Raw genomic sequence first — 9,280 nt, forward strand, 5'->3', positions numbered from 1 at the left:
ATTAGATTTGTTTTTGGCAGCAACATCTCACGAAGCTCAAAGAGAAACAGCAAAAGTGATGCAAAATTCCAGCATGCAATGTACAATAATGGTCAACACACACACATGCACAGAGGTGCTGGGGTTACTTTTTGACATGCAGTCATACCTGTGTCACAGTGCATGACTGCCCTCCTGTGGCTAAGGGGACTACTTTCAATATGGTTCCAGCTCCAACATTCCAGTCAGCCTGATGGAAAATAGCAACTCCCTTTGACTCCCAGCCAACGCTATGGATGAGTGAGAAGGACCGCCCTGACACTCACACAAAAGACTACTACACCCAATGGAAAAAACTGGTATATGAGTGACACATGAATGGGAATACAGAGATTAAAAAGAAGCTAATAACCTTCTTGTTTCTGCTTTTATTTCACTGAAAAGGCTGTAGTGCTGTGCGACTGTTTGTGGAGAGAATTAGTCAGTATTCAGTTTGAGAAGAGGAAAAATGTGACAAGCACCATGCAATGTACAAATAGGATAATTGGACAGAGAGAGTATGATTACTCACTCTGTTTTCTTTCATCATGTGAAACTCATCTTCACCAAAATAAACAGGCATAGATTGAAGTCATCTGGCATGCAGCTGAGTGAAAATGTAAGAGCACATGTTAGCATGCAGCACAGAAAACATTAGACTCTTTTTCCTCAGACAGTCATCATCTTTCACTGCTGCTGGGGGGAAGAGGCATCCGCGTATTCGCTCTAAACTGGAGGCTAGGGAAAGGTGAAATGGAGCAGAGATAGTCATTTATTTTACTCCAGTGACAGAACGCTGGAGTTGATGCTTCACTAGACCCAGCAGGATTCTGCTGGAGACATGTGCACGGATCACAGGTGCATTCTTGCTGGGTCACCTTGAGAAACAACACCTTAGTTTATGTGGAAGATTTATGGTAATTTCCAAAGACTCAGCATACACATATATATATATAGGATCAAGCATCCGTACGGTTGTTTATGTCTGGATCTGAAGCTGTGTTAGTAAAGGAGGACATGTTACACAGCTGGGAGCTGTGAAGAGAGCTGCAGCACCCACAGAGCATCATCCAAATACAACCCACTCAGTCACATGTCTGACATTTACTCAACCAAACAATGACCCCTGGCAGCATCCAACCATTAGCCAAGCTGTCATACCTCAGTGTGACATAGCTCATTTTAACCACCTTATTGCACAGTGTGCTACATCACAGTGCACTCAGAGTGAGGTAATAATCTATTTTTCCCTCCAGCTGTCACTCATCAAAGGGCTGTAGATTTCTGGCAACACTTCTGTCTCCATCACAAAAACAGCAGGGTGCTAAAATCTTTGCAGGCTGAGATGAGGATGGTGGGGTAGTAGGTTATTGATGATTAATAATATTTTGTAGGTTTGTGTGTATGTGCCTCTCTAGCAGACTTTGTTAGCACGTTAGCTTTTGTGGTAGTGTCTAGGGGCACATATTTTGCCTGGGGTAAAGCAGACGACACAGTATTTAGCAGTGGCAGCTGCAGCAGTTTGGCAGCATGTCTGGTGGTGTACTAGTTGGCAGGAACCTCGAGTGCCTTTCTGCTATGAATGACAGCATGGCACAAGAGGTTTAGACTGGAGGTATGACAAGACCTTTAACTCATTTCCTATGTGGAAAAGCCTGCAATAATGCTATTTTTATGACTGTCGAGCCCCTTTCACACATGCACTGCAGCCCTGAAATTTTCCGGACATCACCCAGTGAATCTGAATTAGTCAGACTGGACATTCATGCCTTGTGTCTCCACTGCTCTGTGTGAATCAAACACACAACAGTTCTCTTTCCATATTCAGCCACAAAAAAGGCCTTTCATGATGTATTTCAGACACTTTGTGTCAAGAAGTTGGAAAAAATGAATAGCTACCAGGGTAGTGAGTGGCTTATGTTCACTTTCAAATAAAAGTAAGAAACAGTCTGGCCATTGTACCTGAGTTAAAGTTGTTGGCAGTCATCCTGTCATGCCGTAAAAACATAGATTAAATAAAACACCTTGTCAGGCTCTGGCCATCGCCATCCTGGCAAAGTCTGAGTTCACCCAACTGCCTGTTAATCCAAACATGAACAAATGCATGGAGGGCGAGCTGAGCTGTGTTAATGCACCACTTGTTCAGTTGTCATGAATACAGAAATTGTGTATATAAACAAAAAAAACCTGACTGTAAATGTAATTATATCTGTGCATTTTAATATAGGAGGTATTCAAGGAACTGCAGTTTTAGTTTTGTGGAACGTCTCACCTAAACAGGAAGAATGTGTCACCAACAATATCCTGCTATCTGCCACGTGTGAAAGGGCAACTCTGAACACGATTCTGTTGTAAAAATTATTTCTAGTACTCCATTACAGTATGGTCATCAATGAGATGAATAGGTCAATCGTTGCCCACTGGACACTTAAAATGACCTGGACTGCTGCTCTCATTGTCTGAAAAGCTCAGAAGCACAAAACATATATTTTTCCAGACAATCTGACAGTTGCTTCCCTGCAGACAACACCTTACAGATGGAGTAAACAAAAGATAAGTGAGGTCTTTTTTTTCTTTGCCATTCACACTTGACTCATCCATTACACCCTCAAACCTACAATTACACTGCAGTAGGCATCACATGAGTGGTAAATCATGCTAAGCCTGTTTATAAGCTCTGTGAATTGTTTATTCAGGGCCAATGATATATAAGTGCAGTAAATCACTGAATGTGTACTGTTACAGTTCTGTGTAATGCAGAGACGTTAGATATTATCATTGGTAAGATACTGTGAGGCTAAATGAAGATGTAAATGTCACAGTTTATCACCACAGCCTAGTCAGACTCATGGAATCCAATGTGGATAGGGGGTATTAAAAAGTTTATAGTGAAAAAAACATGTTTTTTAAAATCTTGTGTGTTTATCTGCAAGTAGACTGTGTGCAAGTTGAATTTTAAAAATAAAAGCCTTTAAGCTCATCTGTCAAGCCTTGAAGTTAAATCCTGTTCATAAAAAGCACAAATCAGACTGAAAGCATGAAAAAGGGGGTGGTAAAAACAAAGGCATGAAAGCTGCTGAAAGGAGCTGATGACATAGGATCAGACAATGGGCATGTAAGACCTCTGGCTTGACCTTAGTTAACCCCAGGAGGGGGTTAAATGTGCACCAAAGAGCGGAGGTCAATTTATCCAGAGAAATATGTCTAGATAGCCTGCCATGTGTCTGATTCTTGCCTGGCTGTTCCCTTCCACACTTCTAATCTGCTGCTGATTGAGGTCTGTTTAAGCGAAGGTTAACAGGAGCTCCTGGAACACATCAACTGGTGGGGGGCTTAGCTCTGTGCAAACCAGGTCCCAACTTATTACTATTATTTATTATAACAAGGATGACTAGTCTTTAAAAAAAACTAAGCCTAAAGAGAAAGAAAAGAGAGAAAGATCTCTGTGTTAAAATGTTGCATTAGCAATGATTAATGATAAATCAGACACATGGCAACATAAACAATGAACACTAAAATAAATCTCATTAACCATCTGTATGTAAACTGTAGCTCAGATCAGAGCAATACAATCTCTTGCAGTAAAACATTTTATAAGAACGGGATATCCACATCTATGATTCATTTTATGTATCATTCTTTCAAATTTCTTTCAGGCAGGAAAAGAAAACATCCACCTATGTTTTTTTCTCTACATGAAGCAAAACAAAATAAAATTCCGGAAATTATTTTGTTACAGCTGGTAAGTTATGTAAGAGACAAAATACAGTACAACAGGGGCGCAGGCACACAACATTACACAGATGTGACTGGTTGTTAAAATACAGGTGCTTTCAGTGGATGCACATTCATAAAACCCTGTTTTTTCTCACTATTTATTCAGATTTTTTGATCACTGTCAGGCTGCCAGGTGGAATTTTAAGTCAGAATCAAAATGCAGTGTAAGTGTTTTATTGCAGGTGTGATCTTTGAGGTGTTTTATTATCTTAATGTAGCCGTTAGCTAAACTTTTCATGTGGTAAATGTAAAAAATAGCACATCTGTTTTGTGTTGTTGCCACATTATCCAATTAGTGGTTGAGGAAAGAAACTCTCAGTTACCACATAATCTGCTTTTCGTGCTGATGAGTAGACACTGGTGGTTCAAACTATATGACCCAAAAACAAGCATGTTTGGTTCCAGGAAAAGTGTTAGTCAGTGGACAGAAAGTGTTGATTTTATTGACTTTAAAACCACAGTGTTTACCTCTTGTTCTCCTCATGGGGTCAGAGAGGATCTTAGCTGGTTTCTGTGGAATTGTAAGTCCAGTAATTATGGACACATGAAGTGGCAAACAATGCTGCGGAAGGTCAAAGTGGCAACAAAACAAAGAAAAGTAATGCAGGTCACTATTTCTTACTGGAATCACTGCTACACTGACGTCAGTACTGAAACTTTAAAACCTCGCTGTGTTTTTCTTTTTATTCGTGTTATAAATTCATTGATGTAGAACTTTATTGGACTGCTAAAAACTGTAGGCTACATTTGCACAAGGGCATGAAGTGAATTTAAAGGACCAGTCTGACATTTGGGAAAATAGATTTTTGCTACATTTGGATTGTTCCCACTGTTTTCAGTCTTTCTGCTACGTTAAGATAACCAGCTTTGTATTTTCTCTACTGATTTAACTTGACAAGAAAGCCAATAATCTCATTTCCCTAAATGCCAAACTATTACTTTGCAATGTATTTTGCCCAGCAGGAGGTAAAATACTTCTTTTTTTGCCAGACAGTCACTGCCTACCGCATACATGGTGTGTGTGTGCATGTAAATATCCACACATACAGCATATCAGCCAGTGTTTGAAACATATTTCATTCTGATGTAAATGGACACTAACAGGTATTAATCAGAATTAGGGAGAAAGTAAACCTAGTGACACCTACAGATAGATGAACAGGGTATTTTGACACAAGTTGCTGATAATGTCATTCACAGTGATATAATGCAGGTTAATAGGTTAACTGTGTTCTTGCAAAATGAACAACAAATCTGGTGCAAGGACTAACTTCGTGCCTTCCAGCAAATTCTCCTGTCCCTGCTTACATTCTTACTCACGTTTAACGATGATGAACGTGTGCTGGAGGTTTTGTGCGTGCAATAAAAGTCATTAGCACTGCTTCACACACTGTTTCTCCTTTGATAAGGACGACCTTACGAACAATCAAGGATGAGGTGCTTATTTGGAGAGTGTACGCCATATTCTGTGTGGTATTTCAGGCTGGCAAAACAGCAGGAAATACACAAGACAGTTTTTTTGTTGTTGTTTTACTAAGAGAGACATACCAGCCTTTTGATACACCCACATTGTGACTCATACTCTAAATTCATGGATGCACTACGTCTCAGGCATATGGTCTTAATTTAAGTCATTTTGTTTTTAGTTTCTTCCCCTCTACATCAAACAGACCTTTCTTTTTAATACAGTTAGATGTTTATTTGTCTGAGCAATTAATGTCAGAGTTTCCTTTGTTTGCCACAGACAATCATTATATGTAAGATTTTAAGGAATTCGTACATGTCAGATGGAGACAGATGGAAAGGGCCACAGAATTTTCCTCGTAGCAGAGGGGCATGGTGGTCCTGCCCTGAAGTAGGATGGGATTGCTGATTTGCCACTATTCATATTTCATAAACAACGACGTGCAGGGATAAACATATGGATGGCATCTTGCACACATGGACATCACTCACACAAAGAGTCACACCATCTCATGAGTTTACAGCCACAGTTTAGGTCGATTTTATGCAGAAAGGTTTTATTTTTTTTCTCTTCAGCAAAACGGAAAATATTGTCTGCTTTGATGGAATCTATTCCCTCAGAGATTCAACTTCTGCTGATTTACCGCCTCTATGCCCCTGTATTTTTGTACTGAATGACATTTCTTTGTGAGCATAAATCGCTACCCAGTGAGGTACAAAAAAAACAGCCGTTAAGTACATGTTGAAAGCAGATGTTTAGTCTATATTTCTCTCTGTTAGCATTATATCTTCCTCTATTTTGTCTGCAATTATAGCTAACAGTGGTTAAAACAAATGGTCAAGGCAGGACCGGAGGAGTCTGTCACAGACTACACATGAAAGATGACACTACACCGGAGGACAAATGGGCACTTATATTTGTGTGTCTTTTTTTTCCCCACATGTGCAAACACTTGCCAACATTCACCTATGAGTATATAATATACAGACACAGACTACACATGCAGTCACAAGGCTACACCCTCACCTGTAGGTGACAGTTACCATGATGATGGATGTGAATACACATGAGGCCAGATGGTAACTTCCACATATCACTTCAGAGGCGTAGCCCATTCCTCCTCTTCACCATCTGTGACTGCAAAGCACTAGCCTGGGCTGGGTTTCCCATTACTAACCCTATAACTAAGAAATATGTCCCCAAAGCTGAATCACAGGAAGCGGAGAAAGCCAAAATAGTGACCACATAGCTTCTGTGACAGCAGATCTGCGATCTGCAAACTGAGACTGGATGACATGTTGTGGTCTCTGGCATTATATTTGGCAGGCAGGGAATGTAGTTAACACGGTTTGTGCCACAGACACTCACGCGAGACCTGCACCTACTTACGGCCTCACCGGGTCAGAGAGATGTCATGGAAGAATGTGCTGTAGCAAAATACATACAGACTTATTTCAACTTATTTCTATAGACATGCAGTGAATGTGGTTACAAGTAAAAATTCATATGCGTGAAGGTGTGCAAAGTGGGTTTTATACTGTAATATTTACACTTAGCAGACACAGCCAGGCCAACCATAACACACCTGGCTTCCCAGTCAGTGGGCTTCCCTCTCTCTACTCATCTGTGTCTGACTGACTCTTCTGTGTGTGATATCGCACACATGATGAAACATAATCTCCCCGGACAGAATCTGCAAAATGCATCTTAATATTTGCATATCTTGGTCAGGTTGTCTTTCATACATATACAGGTTATATATATATTGATGCATCACAAAGCTATATCTACCTTCCTTCAAATATTGACTGATGTGTATATATTGTGAGTGTGTGTGTGTATGTGCATGTATGCACCATAGAAACAATTTTCGCCAGCCATATGATAGCCACCTGTGTAAACGGTTGGAGTATATCATGGCTCTAACACTGGATCCTCAGAGTGCTGCTTCTGTTGCTGCGGGAAACCAGAGACATGACCTCCCTTTACCAGAGGGGAGCCCCGCAGGCAGCCAGCAGGAGACGTATGCTAACGTACACACATTGTCATGTATAAATGCATGCGTGCATACAATCTTGATTGTAATCTCTCTGTGTTACTTGTTTATGTTGTAACTCATTGCAGTTGAATGCACGTAGGACACTTGAACAAGTATAAAAAGAGTATGTGCCTGTGTGCATGGGGAGGGCAACAGGGGTGTGCATGTCTGCCTGTCTGTCCTGCAGGTCAAACAGGAGGTGAGAGAGACTTTTGTTGAAGGGTGGGTATTGACATAGCATTACCCTGAATGAAAATATTTTCCATGTTCACAGAGCATGAAAGGAACACTGCCAGACATTTGGACATGGCCTACTCAAACAAACACTAGACATAGGCACTCAATCAAACGCTCTTTAAGTCACTCCTCCAAGGCATCCTAAAGGAAAAAGGCATTCTGTGATGTGCCAGGATGCAGGTAAAAAAATTGTGACCATGAATGTGCAATTTCATGCATTTACAGAAAGCAGACATTGCAGAGGCAATATATCTGCAGTGCACTACACGCAGAATAAAAATTCCAGGTATTGGTGGAATCCCAGGGACACGTGTAAGAGAACAGAATTTCAATGGAGGTGGAAAGAAGAAGGTTGGTGTGTGGCTGCTGTGGTTACTGTGTGTAGGAGTGCTGCATGGGAGGGCCCTTTGATACAAGCTACTAGTACAACTGCAATCATACTAATAGAGACATCAAGAAGTGAAATTACAAACACAAATCATGAAAAAGGGGGAGGGGGGGAGGGATTGTAGGGGCCAATGTGAACGAGGGAATACCCACTGTCTATGTGCATTAGCCTTTTTAAATGGCTAATGGCTATTCATCTTAGGTACTGGCTTAAGAGATCGGAAATGAAACTCTTCCGGCGGGGCTTTCATCAGGAAACAAACTTAAAATATGTCCCTGTGCTAATGCCTGGTTTCAGTCTGATGAAACAGTGTGTCACAGTCATCCTGATAGTGTCAGCTCCAGGGAAGCTGACGTTGAACAGTTGTCTCACTCTCGGCAACAGATGAAAGTCTATAATTGCACCAGGCAATGGAATAACAGGGATAGTGTATGTTATGAGACCTCCACATACACAAAGTCCTTCTGTTCTGGCAGGCAACAGGTGCAATGTGGGAGTTGCAGTCATCAGATCCCAGGGTGGTGCAGGGGGGTGGGGGGGTGCAGCTGCTTCAGCCTAATGCAACCATTTGCAATTCTATATTACTGTATGTGTCTTAATTTATTGGCCTGCTATGTGCTGATGAGAACACCCTCACACCATGCGCTTATCTCTTTTGTTCACTCTATTCTCCCATGTCCCGCATTTTGAGATTTATTCTATTTATTTAGCTGCAGTTGTTTGTTTTGTCTTTAGTGCAGCTTTAATTTTTGCTAATCAGTGCAGAGATCTCAATTATGAATGAATGTTGCCACTGGGAATTGTTCTCATTAAATCCCTGTTTTGCATATTTAAAATAACTAATTATACCACAATGTGAACCAGATTTGAGTACAATAGAAAAGTTTTTTCCAGACTGACGGAATGCTTCCATGTGCAGCGTGGATCAGCATGACTTAGCGGTAGTGTCAACACACTGCCATGGGAAAGAGACACCAACAGAAAAAAACAGATGTATTTGAGCGAGCTTTAGGGGAGACAGACGTCACTGTTTCTGTAAATGAATGTAGTGTGTGTGTGGGGGGGGGCTTTTTTCTAGGGCATGTGCAAATTCAATAATGACTGCAGTCACATCTTCTGTATGAGGATGTGTTGGCTAATCAAATTCCGAAAACCGTGGACCTTGAGGCAAAATAAAAGACTGCAAGGACAAAAAGCAAAACTGAATGTAAATGAGTCCAACATTACTGTTTTATTAAATGGTAACAAAACCTAAACTGTTAGCTGCAGACACTCAAACTCCACAGGAAACAGACAGATGCAGACAGAAGACAGTAGCTGACAAACATGAAAGGGAAAAGGCATGGTGTAATAAATC

This window comes from Parambassis ranga, chromosome 19, assembly GCF_900634625.1.
Source record: "Parambassis ranga chromosome 19, fParRan2.1, whole genome shotgun sequence".
Lineage (NCBI taxonomy): Eukaryota > Metazoa > Chordata > Actinopteri > Ambassidae > Parambassis > Parambassis ranga.